Source organism: Danio rerio, chromosome 9, assembly GCF_049306965.1.
Source record: "Danio rerio strain Tuebingen ecotype United States chromosome 9, GRCz12tu, whole genome shotgun sequence".
Lineage (NCBI taxonomy): Eukaryota > Metazoa > Chordata > Actinopteri > Cypriniformes > Danionidae > Danio > Danio rerio.
Genome location: NC_133184.1, coordinates 56,382,501 through 56,405,412, shown reverse-complemented (window position 1 = coordinate 56,405,412; position 22,912 = coordinate 56,382,501). Strand labels below are relative to the sequence as shown.

At 36.6% G+C, this 22,912-nt stretch overlaps 1 protein-coding gene and 1 long non-coding RNA gene across 9 annotated transcripts in view; one reads left to right on the top strand and one right to left on the bottom strand.

Moving 5' to 3' along the window:
• The window catches only part of mid1 (midline 1), a 144,531-nt gene that overhangs the window by 32,631 nt on the left and 88,988 nt on the right, over positions 1-22,912 (top strand). For 2 of the 8 annotated variants that reach the window (XR_012385701.1, XM_002663432.8), the window contains exon 1: positions 15,043-15,144. The exons of 4 other annotated variants lie outside the window; for them this stretch is intronic. The gene's annotated coding sequence lies outside the window, so the exon portion shown is untranslated. Of the gene's footprint in view, positions 1-1,420; positions 1,598-15,042; positions 15,145-22,497; positions 22,597-22,912 lie in introns of those variants that run through there. 2 more of the 8 variants (XM_068223694.2, XM_073913315.1) reach the window with 2 other exon arrangements.
• LOC141376238 (uncharacterized) overlaps positions 1-22,912 on the bottom strand; it is an 86,992-nt gene that overhangs the window by 40,745 nt on the left and 23,335 nt on the right. The window lies entirely within an intron of this gene.

Sequence of the window (22,912 nt, the reverse complement as noted above, 5' to 3'; positions counted from 1 at the left end):
ACAGGACGCACCACTTCTCCCACCCGTCCATCATGTATCCAGCTGCAAACGTTCCCGCAGGACAAGTGTGCTCTCCTGAGCGCAAACGTCTCGTCGAGAAGATGGTGTCAATCGCATTCAGAGACCGGTTAATCAAATCCATAATCCCTTATTCGTTTGGATAGCAGGCCATGGAGAGCCTCAGGCCCCGTTTACACTAATGCGTTTTCATTTTAAAACACATAAGTTTTGCTACGGTTACGCCGTCCGTCCACACTACGCCGGAGTTCTCGAGCGCCGAAAACGGAGTGTTTTGAAAACGCTGGAGAGGCTGTTTTCATTCTGAAACGCTGCTGCTCCGTCTGAGGATGAGGAAAAACGGAGATATCTGAAAACGGGCTGCTGAGATTCGCTACCTGATTCGGGCTTTTGTGTCATTGCATATCCTTCCCTTATTCGTCAAGCCTCTATGACATGACTATAACACATGGCTTTAACGCTACCGGAAGACAGTACTGTAAGCAACAACATGGACACAGAAATGGGAGCGTTGTTTGCACTATTGTCTGTTTTAGGCGGCATTGTGCAGTTATTCATTACGTTTAGTAACAACTCGACGTCGTCATCTGTCCACAAAAATCCTCTCTTGCTTTCTTTGCCATCACGTTCATTGTTCAACCAGCGTTTGTTGACTAACAATAACCAAATGCCGAGCGAGACGCATGCTTTCTGTTTATACTAGAACGCGCATGCCCAGAGTGCGCGAATGGTCACGTGATGCACGTTTTTGGTGGCGTAGTGTGGACGGAGATATGTTCAGAAACGCTAGGTGAAACGCTAGTGTGGTCGCGGATCGTTTTTGATCTAAAACGCCGTTTTAAAACTAAAACGCACTAGTGTAGACGGAGCCTCAGAGATAGAATAAGACGAAGACAACAGGAGCTAGCAAGGAGAGATATGGGACGGAGAGGGAAAAAGTGCGACCGCCTTCGCCGAGAGCCAAAGAAGTCTTTACATTTTACATTACAGTAAAATCTATTTACATGTTCAGTGGATCAGTAATTTAATCTCAGCGACACATTACCTTTTAACACATTACATCCATCACTGATTAAAATCGCTTGAATATTTTGCATGCAACTCATAAACCAGATTCAGATTGAGTCTCAGATTATTAGTCATGTTGAATGGTCATTCTGGGATTAGACAGTAGTTTAAAATCCTCCGAAAGTTGTTCAATCCTCCAATAGTTGTTGCTCCTGACGTGGACTCTCCATCACGGCCTGCTTTAATTGAGGCTCCGTCTCCATGCAAATGAGCGCTGGGAAAGTTATTTAGACACTGTCAGCTCCTTCCGACCCCGTTTTAATGCTTTTGTTCTGGTTAGCGAGTGTCTGTGACCGCAGACGCCTCTCGGACTGCCAGCATTTGTATTTTTTTTGCCTGCATTTCGAGGAGAGAACAAGACGAGTGTAAAGACAGAAGCGTTTGGACTGAGATCTCCATTCCTTCAGCTCGATCATTTGCCAGAAAAGTGCAGGAAAATCACATTCAGCATCTGGTTTTTGAGGAACCGAAACACTTTCAGACGCGTTCCCCAATGCTGGATTTAAGCAGGGTAAGAGCAGTTTTTGAGAGAGTGTTTGATTGGGTGATTACTAATAATCCTTTATTTCAAAGTATGCAAGTGTTCATTGGTGATTTGATTGCCTTTTATACTTATTTTCTGCTCTGGGTTTGGTTTTGCGTCTGTAACATACTAATGCAGTTAATTCAGACTGAAGTAGTTGTCATGATGGCATTCATTGTGTTGTCAGGTTATTAGGGGCCAAGCACCGTAGGTGCGTAGGCACCTATTGCTTTTGTCAGCGTTCCTATTATTATTACTATTCTTCCGCCGGATTTGAATGGCAGCCCATATAGGCGTATGCGGGAAAGTTGTATAATTTGACACAATGATAGAGGCCAGTTTTAACATTAATCAGACCAAATATGAAGTCTCAAAATCAAACTCTAGCGCCACCACTTGTCCAAACTTTTACGTATGTTTATCATGATAACTTTTGAACTGAATGGGCTACAATCAAAATTCTTTTTTCCTCTGATTCCTTGGCTCAGTCTGATTCAAACGCATTTTCGACGTCATTTTCCGTCATGAATTTTTTTGCGCTATTTTAAATTTTTTGAAAAACATATTTGATCAAACTCGTCCTAGGCCGTTTCTTAGATTTTCACCAAAATTGAATCACATGATCTACAGACCATGCCAACCAAAAGTTATGGAATTCAAGTTAATTTGACCAACCGTTTTCGTTTAACTTGCGATCAAATTTAACGTAGAACTTGCAAAAATGGACTTGAGGCTATATCTCCGTAACGCATTCACCGATTCACACCAAATTTGGTGTGTGACATGACAACTAGGGTCTGAGGTTATATGCAGAGTTTTGGCGCACTGCCCCCTAGTGGTCTGGAGATATAAAAAACTTGCTTTTTTTGGCTTATGTCTCAACCTTTCATTCGAAACCCCATTCAACCCCATGCCCTGAAAGTACTCAAAAACTTCTGGAGCAGTGCCACCTTTTAGCCAAAAGTGCTTGGCCCCTTAGCTGTTGCTTGCAGCTATATTTGCGATTGTTTTCATTCACTACTCAGTATGCAATGGCCTGTATTATTTGCATACTGAAATCTGATTGGTTTATCTGATTGCATCTGTTTTAGCTGTTTACTGTTGTTTACTGTAGACAAACTTTGCATGGATCAGTTGAATCAGTGAGTTGTTTGCTGGAGATGAACTCTGAATGGATCAGTTGAATCAGCGAGTTGTTTACTGGAAATGAACTCTGAACTGATCATGTGAATCAGTGATTTGTTTACTGGAGATGAACTCTAAACCGATCATGTGAATCAGTGAGTTGTTTACTGGAGATGAACTCTGAACTGACCATGTGAATCAGTGAGTTGTTTACTGGAGATGAACTCTGAACTGATCATTTGAATCAGTGAGTTGTTTACTGGAGATGAACTCTGAACCGATCATGTGAATCAGTGAGTTGTTTACTGGAGATGAACTCTAAATCGATCATGTGAATCAGTAAGTTGTTTACTGGAGACGAACTCTGAATGGATCAGTTGAATCAGTGAGTTGTTTACTGGAGATGAACTCTGAACCGATCATGTGAATCAGTGAGTTGTTTACTGGAGATGAACTCTAAACTGATCATGTGAATCAGTGATTTGTTTACTGGAGATGAACTCTGAACCGATCATGTGAATCAGTGAGTTGTTTACTGGAGATGAACTCTGAACTGATCATGTGAATCAGTGAGTTGTTTACTGGAGATGAACTCTGAACTGATCATGTGAATCAGTGAGTTGTTTACTGGAGATGAACTCTGAACCGATCATGTGAATCAGTGAGTTGTTTACTGGAGATGAACTCTGAATCGATCATGTGAATCAGTAAGTTGTTTACTGGAGACGAACTCTGAATGGATCAGTTGAATCAGTGAGTTGTTTACTGGAGATGAACTCTGAACCGATCATGTGAATCAGTAAGTTGTTTACTGGAGATGAACTCTGAACCGATCATGTGAATCAGTGATTTGTTTACTGGAGATGAACTCTGAACCGATCATGTGAATCAGTGAGTTGTTTACTGGAGATGAACTCTGAACCGATCATGTGAATCAGTGAGTTGTTTACTGGAGATGAACTCTGAACTGATCATGTGAATCAGTGAGTTGTTTACTGGAGATGAACTCTGAACTGATCATGTGAATCAGTGAGTTGTTTACTGGAGATGAACTCTGAATCGATCATGTGAATCAGTGAGTTGTTTACTGGAGATGAACTCTGAATCGATCATGTGAATCAGTAAGTTGTTTACTGGAGACGAACTCTGAATGGATCAGTTGAATCAGTGAGTTGTTTACTGGAGATGAATTCTGGAGTGCGTTTTTCGTACGTGGATTACTCAGTTAGCTGGATTTGGATATTGACGATTTGACATGATCCAGGATCGTTTCATTCTACAAAGCTGATCCGAGAGTTGTTGTCATAGCAACAGTTCTGCTAGCTCAAACCTGATCAGAAGCAGGTTCAATTCATATAAACAGGATTAGATCGGCTCAGTTCAAGCAAAGATAATAGAGAAAGTATGTTCCCAATTCTGATATTTTCTTACAGTAGTAGTTATATACACTTGGGAAAATAGTAAATATTTTTTAACTATATATATATAAAGTTATAGTTATTAATAAAATAAATAAAGTTATACATATTAATAAAACTTATGCAGTCTGCACCCCCGAAATGAAAGTAACTGCCACCTGGTGGTGCAAAGACAAAACTTATTGAAATAAACTTTTTAGATCGCTTTAGTACAAATTGTGTATAATAGAAATGCACAATATGTGACTCTTAAAAAAAGCAATAATACATTTATGCAGTCATAAACATGTTTTGACAGTTAATATGCCAGTGATTTGATGCTTCACAAAAGTTGCAGACGCCTTTACCAATATCAAAATGCTTTTGTAAACAACCAGTTATTCCATACAGCGATTAAAAAAACAGCTACTATAATAAAGAAAATCTTTTCTAAATGTACAACTAAATACACTGATATGCATTGAAATACATGATGAATACACTTGACGCATGAAAGTGTAAAGCCTGCAGCTCACAACAAATGTGGAAGGTTACTGCGTGTCATATTTAACAAACCGTTTACTGCTAATTTGATGTAATTTTGCTCACATGGATAATTGAATATTAATTAGATGATGTCATTACGCTGCTGTGCCATCAGCCAATCATTGCATTGCTGATCATGATTTCGAGGATCAATAGATCTGTCCTTCACAACACACGCAGCGATCTCAGATCAGTTTTCCAGACATTCTAATCTGATTCCTGAACTTGTTTGAAGAACCAAATTAGCCAGAGATCAGTTATCAAGATTAAAAGATCCAGGATCTGCCAAATCATCTTAGATCATTTAAGCGAGGTACGAAGAAAGGACCCCTGAATGGATCAGTTGAATCAGTGAGTTGTTTACTGGATCTTATATATGCAATTAGCATATATTGCCATATATCAGATTTCTATATGACAATCATTTTCATGTCCTGATATAATACAACATAAACTTTATAGGGTGTCCAAACTTTTTCACATGTTGTATGTTTATTAAGAACAGTACAAAACCCCTGAAGAAGAGAGTCCTGTTTTTCTCAGTGTATTTGCGCAGTATCTCTTGAGGTTTTGAGAGAAACAACAGGAGCGATTCTCTTCCAGCTGAACTCACAAACAGCAGATTTTCATCATCTCATCTTCATTTCACTTTCTGTCCTCCAAATGCAGTCGTGGTCTGCTTTTTAGCAGGATTTTAGTTAGTTGGTGGAGTGTTTGCTGCAGCTCTGGTTTGGCGGAGAAGTTTCAGCCTGAATAAAGCCAGAGCGAGAGAGACTCGGAAAAAATGCAGGATCTGGAAAAACATCCACAGATGAAGAGTTTGAGCCCATATGAGGAACAATCATTATCACCCGCACAGAAACCTGATCTATATGAAGACGTTTTTATTCAATTGTTTCATTAAATATCATTTTAATTATATTTTTATTTAGTTTTTATGTTTACACATTGCACTACTGTTACATTAGATTGTGTATTAAGTAACGTTAATAAATAATGATCAGTACTTTATTATATAATATTATTATATGATGCATTATTAAAAAGTCCTGCTTGCTAACAATAAGTGACTTTATTTCCATTAACTAATGCTAAACATCTACAGAGAGTTTCATGCAAAGCCATCTCTAGGGTTTACAGAGAATGGTCCGACAAAGAGGAAACATCCAGTGAGTGGCAGTTCTGGTGCGGCAAATGCTGCCAGAGGTCAGAGGAGAATGGCCAGCTGATAGAAAGGCAACAGTAACTCAAATAAGCACTCGTTACAGCCGAGGTCTGCAGAAGAGCATCTCTGAACACACAACACGTCCAACCTTGAGGCGGATGGGCTACAGCAGCAGAAGACCACACCGGGTGCCGCTCCTGTCAGCTAAGAACAGGAAACTGAGGCTACAATTCACACAGGCTCACCAAAACTGGACAATAGAAGATTGGAGAAACGTTGCTGCTCTGATGAGTCTCCATTTCTGCTGACACATTCAGATGCTCGGGTCAGAATTTGGCATCAACATCATGAAAGCATGGATCATCCTGCCTTGTATCAGCGGTTCAGGCTGGTGGTGGTGGTGGTGTAATGGTGTGGGGGAGATTTTCTTGACACACTTTGGGTCCATTATTACCAATTGAGCATCGTGTCAACACCACAGCCTACCTGAGTATTGTTGCTGACCATGTCCATCCCTTTATGAGCACAGTCTCCTCATCTTCTGATGGCTACTTCCAGCAGGATAACGCAGCATGTCATAAAGCTCAATCATCTCAGACTGGTTTCTTGAACATGACAATGAGTTCACTGTACTCAAATGGCCTCCACAGTCACCAGAACTCAATCCAATAGGGCACCTTTGGGATGCGGTGGAACGGGAGATGTTTAAGTACTATTTGAGTAACTATTTGAGATTGTCAGAAATGTACACAGCGCCCCCTAGTGGATTTGGGAAAACAAAAATGACAAGAAGACGTAGTCCAGGGTATATATTTGTCAAGTTCTTAAAAATGTATCCCTGGGCACATATTACTAATGGTCCTGGGTTGAAATAGAAATGTGTTCACAAAATAAAAATTAAGCTAAAAGTAACAAAACCATGAATTAAACTGATTAAACCTGAAGAGAAATTGATAGCAATTGTTTATAAAATAATATTGAAACAGCTGTGCATTATAGTCTAATAATTGACCGTCCTCAGGGTGATTCTTGCTCTTCTCCTCTGGTCTCTGCCAAATCCACTGTTGAGATGTTATATTTGAGAGGTTATTTGTCAGGTTTTTGTCCTCCTCAAGCGTCTCCTGTGTGTAGCACTAGTTTCCTCCACATCTCCACCAAAGCCTTCTCTTGTGTTCTGATGTGATTTCTGACTGTTGTGGCAGTTAAATAACTCTATGATCATTCAGAGGAGTGTTATGGAGCTGTGATGTGCTCAAAACCTGCCGGAACATTTATCTGACATTAGTATTTAGCCAATCAGAATCAAGCATACAACAGCCTTGTTGAATAATCCCAGAAGGCACACAACATCATAAGATATTAATATCGGGTTAGATTTAGACCGTGAGGCCATGTGACTAAAATTCAATGCCTATCCAAAATCTAAGAACGACGTTATCTTGACGTCCACTAAAGACTTCAAATGACGTTGATATTAGGTTGATTTTAGGTTGGGAAGTGACCAAAGTTCATTGTAGAGACAACATCTTAAACCAACATCATATTGACGTCAAATACTGACATTTATTCATCAGGTATGGCAACCACAATCCAACATCTGATAGACTTCATAGTGGTAATCAAAACGTCAAGCTGTAACATCATTAGATGTTGATATTTGGTTGGTTTTAGGTTGGATGTTAAACATTGATGTCAGGCTGATGTTGTTCTGACATTAACCTGAATTTAATTTCCAAACCAAATGCAACGTCCCTCGACATTAAGGTACAACATCAATCTGACGTCATGTTGACGTCCTGTTCCTGCTGGGATGGCTTATACACAGTAACATATTATTATGCTGATAGCCTAGAGAGATTATATACCCTAACACAGTGGTTCTCAAAGTGGGGGTCGGGACCCCCCGAGGGGTCGCGGGGCAATGAAGGGGGGTCGCCTAGTGATTTCCAAAAATCTATTTATTTTTATCAAACCATAAGAATTAACATATTTTATCCATAACTATACTGAAAATAAAAATAGTCGTTTATAGTTACTATATACTATATAGTTACTATAGTAGCTTATAGTTACTAGTTCTATTGGATTGCGACCCCTGGGGTAATTACATTATATTAAAGGCAGCAATAGCGTCAGATGCATTTTGATTTTATAACATCAGGTTATACTTTCTGGCACATTTAAAGCACTGACACAAATTTAATTGGTGTGTCTGCCTTATTGCATGCAAGGTTTCTGTATTTATAACCACCTCAGAGGATATTGGGGGTCGCGAGTCACTGACATTTTTATTTTGGGGGTCGCGGGCTGAAAAGTTTGGGAACCCCTGCCCTAACACAGTGCGCAACAGCATAGAGAACTACTCACATAAATGATATAAATGTCAGTCATAATGCTAGCCACCCTTCAGTGCACCAAAAGACTTACAAAGAGTAGATTAAGTAGACTTCAGAGTACTTTGACACCTAAACACGTAACTGACACTACAATAACTACTCAAATTAGCCACGATTGATTAGGTGATAAATAAAACAGAACTCAAGCTTGTCTCCTTACACTTTTCTTCTTCTTACACACTTTTTTTTTCCGATTTGTCCTCCTCAAGTGTCTCCTGTGTGTAGCACTAGTGTCCTCCACATCTCCTTGCCCTTCTGTTGTGTTCTGATGTGTATTTTAACTGTTGTAGCTGTGAAATAACTCAGAACATTCAGCAGTGGAGTGATGTGGAGCTGTAATGCACTCAAAACCTGCCGGAACTACTTTAGCTGTGTATTTATCGGACAATAACCGAACACATTTATTAATTTTCTTGTCGGCTTAGTCCCTTTATGAATCCGGGGTCGCCACAGCGGAATGAACCGCCAACTTATTCAGCAAGTTTTTACGCAGCGGATGCCCTTCCAGCCGCAACCCATCTCTGGGAAACATTCACACACACATTCACACTTACACTCATACACTAAAGACAATTTAGCCTACCCAATTCACCTGTACCGCATGTGTTTGGACTGTGGGGGAAACCGGAGTACCCGGAGGGAACCCACACGAACGCAGGGAGAACATGCAAACTTCACACAAAAACGCCAACTGAGCCGAGGTTCAAACCAGCGACCTTCTTGCTGTGAGGTGAACGTGCCACCCACTGCGCCACCCACCGAACACATTTAGCCAATCAGAATCAAACATTCAACAGCTTTATTGAATAATCCCAGCAGGCACACAACATCATAAGATATTAATATCGGGTTATATTTAGACCCTGAGGTCATGTGACTAAAATTCAATGCCTATCCAGAGTCTAAGAACAACGTTATCTTGACGTCCTCTAAAGACTTCAAATGACGTTGATATTTGGTTGATTTTAGGTTAGAAAGTGACAAAAATTCAACATGGAGCCGACATCCTAAACCAACATATTGACGTCAAATACTGACATTTATTCATCAGGTATGGCAACCACAATCCAACGTCTGATAGACGTCATAGTGGTAATCACAACATCAAGCTGTAACATCATTAGACGTTGATATTTGGTTGATTTTAGGTTGGATGTTGAACACTGATGTCAGGCTGATGTTGTTCTGACATTAACCCGAATTTAATTTCCAAACAAAATGCAACGTCCCTTGACATTGGGGTACAATGTTCTTACCACGTGTCAGAGTGTGTTTAACACTATTTACACTTTTCTCCTTCCTACACACTTTTATTTTCATTTCGTCCTCCTCAATCATCTCCTGTGTGTAGCACTTGTGTCTTTCACATCTCCTCCTCCTCCTTCTGTTGTGTTTCTGACTGTTGTCGCTGTGAAATTACTCTAATCATTCAGCGGAGTGATATGGAGCAGTAATGCGCTCTAAACCTGCCGGAAATACTTTAGCTGTGCGTTTATCTGACAATAACCAAACACCTTACAGCCAATCAGAGTCAAGCATCCAGCATGTGTGCAGTATAAAGACTCCATTAAGCGTTCTCGGTTGCTTTGGTCTGCATGATAATGGTCAGAAATGAATTGAACTCGCTTGACTTCTGCCGCAGAAATTCCAGCATTCTTCAGCTTCACCACAGACTTTGGGAAAGAGCTGCTGTGTTTCCACACTTGCACACATGCAGTGGAAACGCCGAGGCTCTCTCATTCTGCACAGCCGAATAAATGTTTGTTTAGTGAAAGCGCTTGAGTTTCCCTGGAGGACTCGAAGCAGGCGATCGGGTTGCGTGGAGAATCATAAACGCAGTGTGCTAAATCTATAAGCGGGTGTTTCTTCAATGCTGGAACTTCTCCGTTTGTAAACATTGCGAAAATAAATGCTTTCGACATGAAACTGTTCAAAACACATGAGCTTCAGCACAGGAGCTAAAGTCAGTCAGTAAAGGATCAGTTCTGTCACTTCTCACTTTATGCATTTTATTAGATCCTGTGGTGGAAGTATGACCATTTTTTATGTAAATCATACTAAATGTTTAATATTTTAGGTCCGTTAGGATTACCTAAATGATTAACATTTGCTAAATGCCAGAATAATGAGATATTTTTTTTAGAGAGTGTTTTTGTGAATTTATAGACAGTCAACAGTTTTCACACATTTTCTTGGTATTTTTAGCTTTGCTTTTAAACTGTTTTACTTTGGTCAAATGTTTTGGTTCTCCTTTCACAAGCCTCTCACAGTAGTTTGCAGGAGTTTTGGCCCATTCCTCCTGACAGAATTGGTGTAGCTGAGTCAGATTTGTAGGCTGTCTTGCTCGCACAAGCTTTTTCAACTCTGCCCACAAATTTTCTACAGGATTGAGATCAGGGCTTTGTGATGGCCACTCCAAAACATTCACTCTGTTGTCCTTAAAGCACATGTGAACTAATTTGGCAGTATGCTGAGGGTCATGGTCTGTTTGGAGTCAAGTTTGTAGTCAAGTTTTAATGTCCTGGCTGATGTGTTGAGATGTTGCTTCAGTATTTCTCCATAATGTTCTTTCTTCATGATGCCATCTATGCTGTGTAGTGCACCAGTCCCTCCTGCAGCAAAACAGCCCCACAACATGATGCTGCCGCCCCCATACTTCACAGTTGGGATGGTGTTCCTAGGCTTGTAAGCTTTCCCCTTTGTCCTCCAAATGTATCACTGGTCATTATGGCCAAACAGTTCAATCTCAGCTCCATCAGAGCACAGGACATGTCTACAATATTAGTCTTTTTCCCAGTGTAGTTTAGCTAATGGTAATCTGGCTTTGTTGTTGATTCTGGCTTGTTGATTTTTCCATGTTGTCACACAGGGAAGCAGTGTGTTTGAGCTTTTCCTTAAATACTATTCTACAGTTGTGCCTCACATTAACTCAAATGTTGTCAATTAGCCAATCAGAAACTTCCAGAACACTGACATCATCATCTGAGCTTTTCCAGAGGCAGAATAATCTTATTGTGTGTAAACTTGACTTTCAAGAAAAGTTAAAACAATTTCTCAAACAATATCTCTCTCATTATTCTGCTATTAAGCAGAACAGAAACACATGTGATTATCCTCACTTACCTAAAAGAGAAAACGTTTAGTCGCATTAACATCTGACTTGTTTAAATGGCTATGTGCCTTTCTATACAGTGTATGTAAACTTCTGCTTTCAACTGTGAAACTGTATAGATTTTTAAAATATGATTATTTCACATATTATAGATTTACATATACCAAGTATTTTAAATGATATATTTTAGCATTAATTTTAGCATTTAAAAAATGTATGTTATGTCGGCGCAATAGCCTAGTGGTTAGAGCACCGACATATGGTGCAGTAGCAAATCCCTCAAGTTTAAATCCCGGCTCAAAGAAATTTTCCGACCCCCTTCTCTCTCTCCAACTTCGCTTCCTGTCTCAATATTGTCCTATCTAATAAATGCCAAAAATAAATCTTTCAAAAAATGTATATTATTAATTATTATTATTATTTATAACATTAGATAGTGGCGCAGTAGGTAGTGCTGTCGCCTCACAGCAAGAAGGTCGCTGGGTCGAGCCTCAGCTCAGTTGGCATTTCTGTGTGGAGTTTGCATGTTCTCCCTGCGTTCGCGTGGGTTTCCTCCGGGTGCTCCGGTTTCCCCCACAGTCCAAAGACATGCTGCAGGTAAATTGTGTGGGCTAAATTGTCCGTAGTGTATGAGTGTGTGTGGATGTTTCCCAGAGATGGGTTGCTGCTGGAAGGGCATCCGCTGCGTAAAAACGTGCTGGATAAGTTGGCGGTTCTTTCCGCTGTGGCGACCCCAGATTAATAAAGGGACTAAGCCGACAAGAAAATGAATGAATGAGTTTTATACTAACATCATCATCATATAAATAAGCAAAGCATTTCATGCCAATATGCTAATTCATACTAGAATTATGCTAACAACATGCTAATGCATGTTAAAATGATTCTCGCAACATCATAATTCATGTTAAAATGATGCTATTTCAGGCTATAAACATGGTAAGTAATGCTCGAAACATGCTAATAACAGCGTTCTCAAGCCAGCTTAAAGTTTGCCGTCAAACTTTAACGTCTAGTTATTTTTATTATCATCATATCATCATTATTATTCAAAATAAAAACAAAACATTTTTATTTTGTTTATTTAATGAATTCAAAACAAAGAAAGCATAAAAAAAATCCAAGATACTTTTGAAATGACCTTCATTAACTTTCTTTCGGCTTAGTCCCTTATTCATCAGGGGTCACCACAGTGGAAGGAACCACCAACTATTCCAGCATATGTTTCATGCAGTGGATGCCTTTCCAGCTGCAACCCTGTACTGGGAAACACTCATTCAAGCACCCATATTCATAAACTACGGACAGTTTAGTTCATCAATGCCCCTATAGCGCATGTGTTTGGACTGTGGGGGAAACTGGAGCACACAGAGGAAACCTACACCAACACGGGGAGAACATGCAAACTCCACACAGAAACGCCAACTGACCCAGCTGGCACCTGAACCAGCGACCTTCTTGCTATGAGGCCATAGTGCTAACCACTGCGCCACCTGATATGACCTTCATAAAACATGAAAGTGAAAATCTTTCGAGTGCTGATAATTAACCCGCTTAACAAACTGTGAAAGTGCCTGGAGTTGCAGAAACGGCTGATTATATGTTGTGCAGCGCGCTGACTGTACAGGCTTGTTCCAGATCCCTCTAAACCTACAGACGAGGATAGAAATGAGCTGTTAAACCAGAAATCTCTGCAGTTGAATGCTGAAATACTGTAGTAAATCTGAGTCTGCTTGTTTCGGACTCTGTCATTGTCCTCCAGCACATCATTAACTCTCGCTAACAGTGACCGGCGGCCATGAGATCAAATTAATCTGCATTTCTCACTGTGGCTTTTACTGTCATCAGTGAAGGGCCGAACAGCAGCTACTGAATCTGCAGTGCATGATGACTTTACACGCCTGTTTCAGTCTTATTTTAACAGTTCACTCCTATTTTTTTCTCCTGTTATTAATAGCTTTCTTTATTATTGTTCAATCATTGTAATTAAGAGTAAAAAACATCTTTTAACTATCTACTTTTCCTTGTATAACAATAATAATAATAATAATAATTATTATTATTATTATTATTATTATTATTGTTATTATCATTATTATTATTATTATCATCATCATTATTATTATCATTATATTATTATTATTAATATTATTATTATTATTATCATTATTATTATTATTATTATTATTATTATTATTGTTCTCATTATTATTATTATTATCATCATCATCTTTATTATTATTATTATCATCATCATCATCATTATTATTATTATTATCATTATTATTATTATTATTATTATTATTATTATTATTATTATTATTATTAATATTATTATCATTATTATTATTATTATTATCATCATTATTATTATATCATCATCATCATTATCATCACTATTATTATTATTATTATTACTATTATTATTATCATTATTAGTATTATTATTATCATTATTATTATTATTATCATCATCATTATTATTATCATCATCATTATTATTATTAATATATCATCATCATCATCATCATCATCATTATTATTATTATTATTATTATTATTAATAATAATAATAAATGTAAATTGATTGTTTTTTCAATATTATTGTGCTTATGTTATCCCAATCTTATTATGTATATTATTATTATATTTTGTGTATATTAATAATATTGGTATATTTTTCAGTTATTATTGGCTTTTTTATTGTTCAAACATTGTAAATAAAAATAAAAACTTCTTCTTCTATCTGCTTTTTTGTATTATTATTATTATTATTATTATTATTATTATTATTAAGGTAAAGAATGTGAATGTAAGTTGATTTTTATTTTAATAATATAATGTATATATATACTATATATTTTGTATAATATATTTTAAGGTTATTAATTATTTAATTATTCATCTTTACCAACTTTCATAATTTTTTAATTATTGTTTAAGCATTGTAGATAAAAACTTAAAAACTTCACATAGATTTTTAATAATAATAATAATAATAACAATAATAATAAAGTTCAATTTAATCTGTTGATGTTCACAAATGTTAATAATAATAATAATAATAAAAACAACAACAATATCACAATAACAATATCAAAGAAAATGTAAAGGTAAGATTGTGAAAATAAATAGATTTGTATTCCAATCTTATTGTGTATAATATTAATATATTGTGAGTATATTAATAATATTGATAATTATTTCAGTTATAAATGGCTTTATTATTGTTTAAACATTGTAAATAAAAAAAATCATTTAGATCTTTATTTAATTATCTAATTGTATTTTAATAATATTAATAATAATATTTATTATTATTATTAAAGTTATAGTAAAGAATGTGAATGGATTGTTCTCATAAATAAATATAATATTTCTGTTATTAATGGATTTCTGTATAAAATAAAAATATAAACATCACCAATTTATTTAATTATCTACACTTTTTGTAATATTATTATTAATATTATTATTATCAGTATTAGCTTTCAGGTAAAGTATGTGCATGTAAATTATCTCAGTCTTATTGTGTAATTAAGAAGTGTTAAGCATTCAAAAAAAAAACTTCGCGTAGACCCGCCCACTCTATTGGGCGAGGCTCCGCCTCTGCGCTCTGATTGGCCGACTTGCCTGTCAATCCCCGCTGCTCTGACAGAAGGAGAGAGAAGAGAGAAAAGCAGCAGATCTTCACAGTCAGTCAGAGATCATGGACAGAAGAGCATCCAGAAACTGAACTCCTGTCTGCTTTTCTTCTCTTTTCTCCTCTCAGAAACACCTCCATCATGTCGCAGGTAGGAAGAGAAGCTTTTCACACACGCGCTCGGGGTTTTCAATACTTCAAAGAGAGTTTCATTCTGCAGTTTTTGTGTCTCTGTTAAAGTAATAAGTCTGTATGATTCTGTCATTTATTCCATGAGTCAGTCTCTTCTTCTCTTCCCCCCCAAAATTCCTGCTTGTGGGTGGAAAGAAAAGTTAGCATGAGAGCAGATGGCTAAAGTTGCTGTGTCGTAAAACATCTCTGTTTTTCTAATAACTACCAATAGATGTCACTGTTAAAATGTCAGTCTTGTGCCTTTGACATCTTTTGAGTTTTTAGCACAGTGTATTAGTTGTATTTGAGTTTTAGCACAGTGTATGAGTTGTGTTTGAGTTTTTAGCACAGTGTATGAGTTGTGTTTGAGTTTTTAGCACAGTGTATGAGTTGTGTTTGAGTTTTTAGCACAGTGTATGAGTTGTGTTTGAGTTTTTAGCACAGTGTATGAGTTGTGTTTGAGTTTTTAGCACAGCATATAATTTGTGTTTCAGTTTTTAGCACAACATATGAGTTGTGTTTGCGATCTAGTGTCTGCTCTTTTTTATATATATCCATTGCTTCTTGATGCTAATTTAAAGTAAGGTAAAAATAAATGATTATATACTAATCACTCATCTTGTATATCAAATAGTAGCATTTGGTTTAGATTTGAGCTCCAGTTTTACATTTAAAATATTACTAATAAAATAGTTATTATTTTACACACACACACACACACACACACACACACACACACTAATATATTATTAATTTTATTTATTAAGTGTTATTTGGTTTTGTGCTTTAAGACAATCCAAAACTTATGAGCATTTTATTTGCCATTAATACATAAAGAAACATACATTTTGCACATAATATTTTATATGTGTGGCTTTAAGGCAATTTATGAATGAATGAATTTATAATTTTAAGTTTAAAGTGTTATTTTGTTCTTGTGCATTAAGGCAACCCAAAACTTCTGAGCATTTTATGTGGCATGCATGCATGCACACACACACACACACACACACACACACACACACACACACACACACACAGACGCACGCACGCACGCACGCACGCACACGCACACACACACACACACACACACACACACACACACACACACGCTTAAATAAATAAATAAATAAATAAATAAATAAATAAATAAATAAATATTTTGCACGAATATGTTATATGTGTGGCATAAAGGCAATCCGAAACTTTTGAGCAATTTACTTAGAATAAATAAATTATTGCTGTTATTATTATTAATACTATTATTATTTCTTATGTGTTATTTTGGTTTTGTGCAATAAGGCAACCCAAAACTTCTGACCAATAATTGTTGTTGTTAATATTATTATTATTATTTATGATTTTTTATTTGACATGTTTTGTTGGTTTTTCATTTTATTTGGCATAAATAAATATTTTACACATATTGTTTATTATTTATTGTTAATTGTTATTATTATTAATATTATTGATTATTTTATTTTAAGTGTTATTTTGGTTTTGTGGTTTAAGGCAATCCAAAACATCTGAGCATTTTATATGGCATAAATCAATCAATCAATCAATCAATAACCGCAGCACCCGGAGGAAACCCACGCGAACTCAGGGAGAACATGCAAACTCCACACAGAAACGCCAACTGACCCAGCCGAGACTCGAACCAGCGACCTTCTTGCTGTAAAGCGACAGCACTACCTACTGCGCCACTTTGTTGCTGTTCAAAATATTTATTTATTATGCATGCCAAATAAAATGCTCCGAAGTTTTGGATTGCCTTCATGCAATACTTCTTTCAAGTGCATGCTCTAAAATATGCCATTCATATAGTGTCTTAACTAGTGGATTTAATGGTTAGATTCAACTTTACCTATAATCACTGCTATTTATTTATTTTATTATTTACTTAATTTAATTGTGTTATTTATTTAATTAATTAAATTAATTAATTAATGTATATATAAAAAAAATTCAACCAATGATTATTGAATTCAATGTAAAAATGGTTTATTATAATGATTATAAAAGTGTATGGTTGTTTATATATGAATGAATATTTTGTGGTTGCACTATTTTGTTTTATTTTACACAGATACTTATTTTATTTTTATTTCACACCAAGAATTTATGTTATTTTATTTTTTTGTTATTTTTTATTTTATTTTATTTCATTTATTATTATTATTATTATTTTAGTGTTAATAATAATAATAATTAAATTAGTATATAGCAATTTATGTTTGTGTGTGTATATATATATATATATATATATATATATATATATATATATATATATATATATATATATATATATATATATGTGTGTGTGTATAATATTAAATATAATAATATAAATATATAATATAAATTAATATATAAAATATACTACAGTATAAATTATATATATATATATATATATATATATATATATATATATATATATATATATATATATATATATATATATATATATATATATATATTTTTTTTTTTTTTTTTTTACCCAATTAATTTACAGTCTCTTGTTTTAATGTTGTGTTCAAGTGTCCAAACAGATTTTAACAGACAAAACAACACAAGCACAAACTCTAACAGAAAGCTGTATTGCTGAACAAATAAGAAGAGTGTTCGCACATCAGAGTGAAGTATTGAAATATCTTCCTGGTGAGCTCAATGGCCAAACAGCAGAGCGCGTCTGCTATTATTTATCAGCAGAGAAAGTCTGACAGTAATCAGTGGTTGAGTGCAGATATCACAGCTCTCCTCATTTCACTGCATATAAAGATCCAATACAGTTCAGTACTGAGTAAAACAAGGATGGATCTATATGGCATGAGAACCGGTTTAAAGGTTTACTGTGGTTTAGAAAAGTCAAGGTTTTAAAGCCACCAAATTATACTAAAAAGAGCATATTTCAGCGCAGTAATCACAGTACTGTGAGAGTCTTACACCGGTCCATGCCTAGACGGGTCTTTATCAGGCCAGCATTGATCTGCGTGGCGTCTGACACCATGTGCTCTGTCATCGATTGAGTTTCTGCTGGAGCTAATACAGTTTAAGGGCTTTTTGGAAAACAATCAGATTGATCAGCGAGATCAGGCCACGTGTAGATCATTCACATGAGGAAAACTGCTCTGATTAATCTCTTAAACATGATCAGACACTGAGAAGAGGATTCTGATATCACTATATGCATTGACAAGGTGGTTAGGGTTAGCACTGTGGCCTCCCAGCAAGGAGGTTGCTGGTTCGAGTCCTGGCTGGGTCACTTGGCATTTCTGTGTGGAGTTTGCATGTTCTCCCTGTGTTGGTGTAGATATTCTTTAAGACACTTCTATACAGCTTAAAGTGACATTACAAAGGCTTAACTAGGATCAATAGGTTAACTTGGCAGGTTATGATAATTAGGCAAGTTATTGTATAACAGGGGTTTTCAAAGTGTGAGGCGGGCCTCCCCTGGGGGGCGCCAGAGCATGTCAGGGGAGGCGCGGGAAAAAATGTTATATAATAAAAATATAATTATTAAGTTTAATTATTATATGTATTTTTTAGTATATTTAAACTTTTGAATTAAACAAAGCTAAAAAAAAATAATATGTCAAAAATAAGAAAACCTTTTTTACCCAGAAGGCCATAGCTGTGAATTCGCTTCTGTTTGGCAAGCCCGCCAATACTGGTATTCAAAGCCTTCAGGTTCAGGGCTTAAACCCAAAAGACGACGATATGATGATCAGTATTTGAGTTTAGGATTTACGTGGACAGGACCAGCTGATGAACCTAGGGTTGTAACAATATACCGGTATGACGGTCTACCACGATTTGAACGTGCACGATTATCATACCATGAACAATTGCATATCAACGGTTTTAACCCTTAAAGACCGAGACAGCTGCCCGCGGCTAAAAATAAGTATTGCTCTTAAATGTTTAATAACTTTTGATCCGCTGATCCGATTCATACAGTTCAAAGATTGGCATAAAGAAGAGAATCTCAGCTTTCCAGTGCTGTATCACATAACATTCGCGGCTCCGGAGGCTCCGGAATCAGTGCGGTTACGTCATCAAAATTTGACAACGCTGATTTGACAAAGAAACGCTCGTTACTGTGTCTCCGGACAAACCAGACACGATACATTGATGCATTGTCCCTCCTCCATGCCCAGATTGGTTCAAACTCGCTATATCACAACCAATAAGCATAGGTTTCGCTTTTGTTTGTGGACCAAAAACGAGCTTTTTGAACAACACAGAATGAGAGATAGGCTGTACATTTATGCGCGGCTAAATAAAACGCAAAAAAAGAGTTTTGCATGAAATAATTCTCATACTAAGTACTTTTGCATGCACAGCAGCACAGAAACATGACAAAACAGTGACACAGCAAAGACGAACTGCTGCTCTTGCTGTTTTCAAAAGACGCAAATGAAGGTGCAGCTGTTTGTCTGCACTGCAGACAACCATATCCAAATCCATATCCACAGACAACCATATCCATGCTGGCACATAAAACCTAAGGATGGTCCATATTGAATCTAGTTTCGTTATGTAACTATTTATAGTATAGTAAATATTTATATCTATTTTTTTTACTGAGGATTTGCACCATGTTTATTTGGACTTTGATACATTATTTATTATTTTCTTATTTTTTTATTTGTTCTTTGTAAGTGGTGTTGTTTATAGTAACTGAAAATATATTATTTGGAAAAAGTCAAATTTGCTTCACTGTTCTATTATTTTGTAACATTTGTAACATACCGTATACCGCGAAACCGTCAAACCGTGGTATTGTTTTAGACGATTATCATACCGTAAAAAATTCATACCGTTACAACCCTAGATGAACCACGACTTTTATGTGTGGTTTGTCAAGATATTTTGGCTAATGACAGCATGAGACCCGCTAAACTTCGACTGTTTTGACTGGGATGGACAGTTCTTGGATCTGTTCTATTCATATTGAACCATCATCCTAGTTTTAAAAACGTTATATTAAAATACTTGTTATTACTCTGTAAATAATTGCACTTTCATGCAAATGATGATAAAAGTGAGTTAACAGTCTGACATCTGTCTGTGTCTTTATATATATACTGTGTATATACTGTGTGTGTGTGTGTGTGTGTGTGTGTGTGTGCGCATGCGTGTTTGGGAGGGGGGGAGGGGGGGGGGGGGGGCGCCAATGGATAAGTTGTGTCAAAAGGGAGGCCCACTGTCTTAGACTTTGAAAAACCCTGTTGTATAATGATGGTTTGTTCTGTAGACCAGCTGTTCCCACAGGGGGGTCCCGGCCCACAAGGGGGCATCAGCAAGCTCTGTGGTGGTGGGTGGGGGTCATATTTAAAAAGAAAAATTAGCAGTGGACAGGAGAACGATCTTAGTTTATTTTATTTCCTGGCTCATCGTCTTTATCATATAAATCAGCTACTGATTTATACTTCAGCTACTGGTAATGACTAGGCCCACATGGAATCTGCGCGTGCAGAATTCCGCAGATTTTCCGCAGAATTCCGCAGATTTTCCGCAGAATTCCGCAGATTTTTAGCCCATTATTAATTCTATTTATTTACTTGAGTAAATGTGTAAATCTGAATTTATTCAGTTTTTATTCAGTAATTTATTACTTTTTATTTAATATATTAAGGGTTTAGTTATGATACTCTGCTGGATACTCCCAAAATAATACCGCAGAAATCCGCAGATTTTTACCAAAATTCTCTGCAGAAATAGCAAAAAACGTCCGCAGATTCCGTCGGGCCCTGGTAATGACCCAAGCATAGTAGACCCAGGTGACATTTCGGGTCACAGCACTAGCAATGCTGGAAATCCCAAGATCGTTACCTGAGCAATTTTCTTTTTTCATTTTCTCGAAGCAAAGAGTCCCTGACCCAGCCACAGTGCATTATCTGCACCAAAGTTTGATGAATGCATGAGACCATCCAAAATAATAAGACATTTGCAGACCACTCATCCCCAATACAGCAAGGTGTACAAAATACAAAAGACCTACTGATGTTTTGCTTTAATATTTTACATTAGGCTATTATCTGTGCATAATCATATCTAGATATAGTAATAAACAAACAGTCTATTTTTTGACATACCTACTGTAAACTTATATAAGCGATAATATTATTAAATATGGAGGGGGGCCTTACAATATTTTCTAGGGGAAAAGGGGGTCTCTGGCAAAAAAAAAAAGGTTGGGAACCCCTGCTGTAGACTGTGTAGCTGTTTGTCTGACTGTAAACGCCCCAGGCTGGGTAACTTGGAGGAGTTCAGATCACCCCAGATACGTAACCTGGGCATAACATTAGACCAGAACTTAAAGTTTGATAAACATATCTCAAAAGTGGTGGGGAATAGTTTCTACCAACTCCGCCTTCTTTCAAAAATGAAATCCTTTCTTCCTTCACACTCTCTAGAAATTACATACACGCGCTTATAACCTCCCGGTTGGACAATTGCAACTCTCTCTATTTTGGGCTGCCTAAGTCTCAGATTGCTCGCCTACAGTTAGTGCAAAACGCAGCAGCTAGATTCTTAACTAAAAGCCCGAAATATGCACACATCACTCCTATTTTAAAGGTCTCTACATTGGCTACCGGTGACACAAAGAATCGAATTTAAAATCCTTCTCTTTGTATATAAAGCCCTACATGGTCTTGGCCCTCTTTATTTATCCCAACTGATTGTTACCTACACTCCGCTGATCAGTTTTTATTAATAGTTCCAAAGGCCTACCTCAAAAGTAGGGGCGAACTTTTTCTATGCTGCTATGCTTTTGCTATAGCAGGTCCTCGCCTCTGGAACTCTCTGCCATAAGAGCTAAAAAAGGCTTCGTCGCTGCCTATTTGTAAGTCCAAATTAAAGACGCATTTATTTTATAGGTCTTGGGAGTGGGGAGGGGGATCAAAATGGTCATGTTCTCTATCGTGTTTAGTGTTGGTCAACTGTGGTAGCATCTTTTAATTAGGATTTTTTTAAAAATTATTATTATTACTGTATTTTTTATTTTTATTTTTGCTCTTTTATTGATAATTTTTCTATGTTCCTTCCTATTATGTGCTTATTGCTGTTTTTTCTGTTTTATGCTCATACCATGTGTTTATTTTCTCTCTGTAAAGCACTTTGTGCAGTCCTGTGGCAGTTGGAAACGTGCTATATAAATAAATAGAACTTGAACTTGTAGACAATCGAAAACAAATATAGCTTAAGGGAGCTAATAATATTGACCTTAAATTGTTTTTAAAAAATAAATAAAAACTAGCGCTGTCAAAATTAACGCGTTAACGCATGCGATTAATTTAAAAGAATTAACGCGTTAAAAAAAAGAATGCAATTAACGCAGTTCAGGGTTTTTCAACTTCCTGTTGTGGTGGACATGTTCAACATGCAATAAATGTGGATAAGACCAAGGAAGCACTTTTTGAAGGCAAGTTCCAGTATAAAACAATTAGTTGCATCACTGGTTATCCAGAATTTCATGCAATTTCGGGTGTTTCATTTTTAACTTTCAACATCTGTTGTAAGTTGATACCGCATGGCGAACAGAAAGAAAATCCTCCGCATTTCGAGACTCGGTGTTCCTTTAAGGTAAGGTTCCTTTTAAGGTTACACCGTAGAATTTTAATAAGAGGATTATCTTAATCATATTAAAATCAGAGTATTGGTGTCTTATGTAAATGTACTCAGAAAGTCTGTGGTGAAGTCGCGAGCTGTCAAAGACAGGGCATTACTCTGCCTTTCAG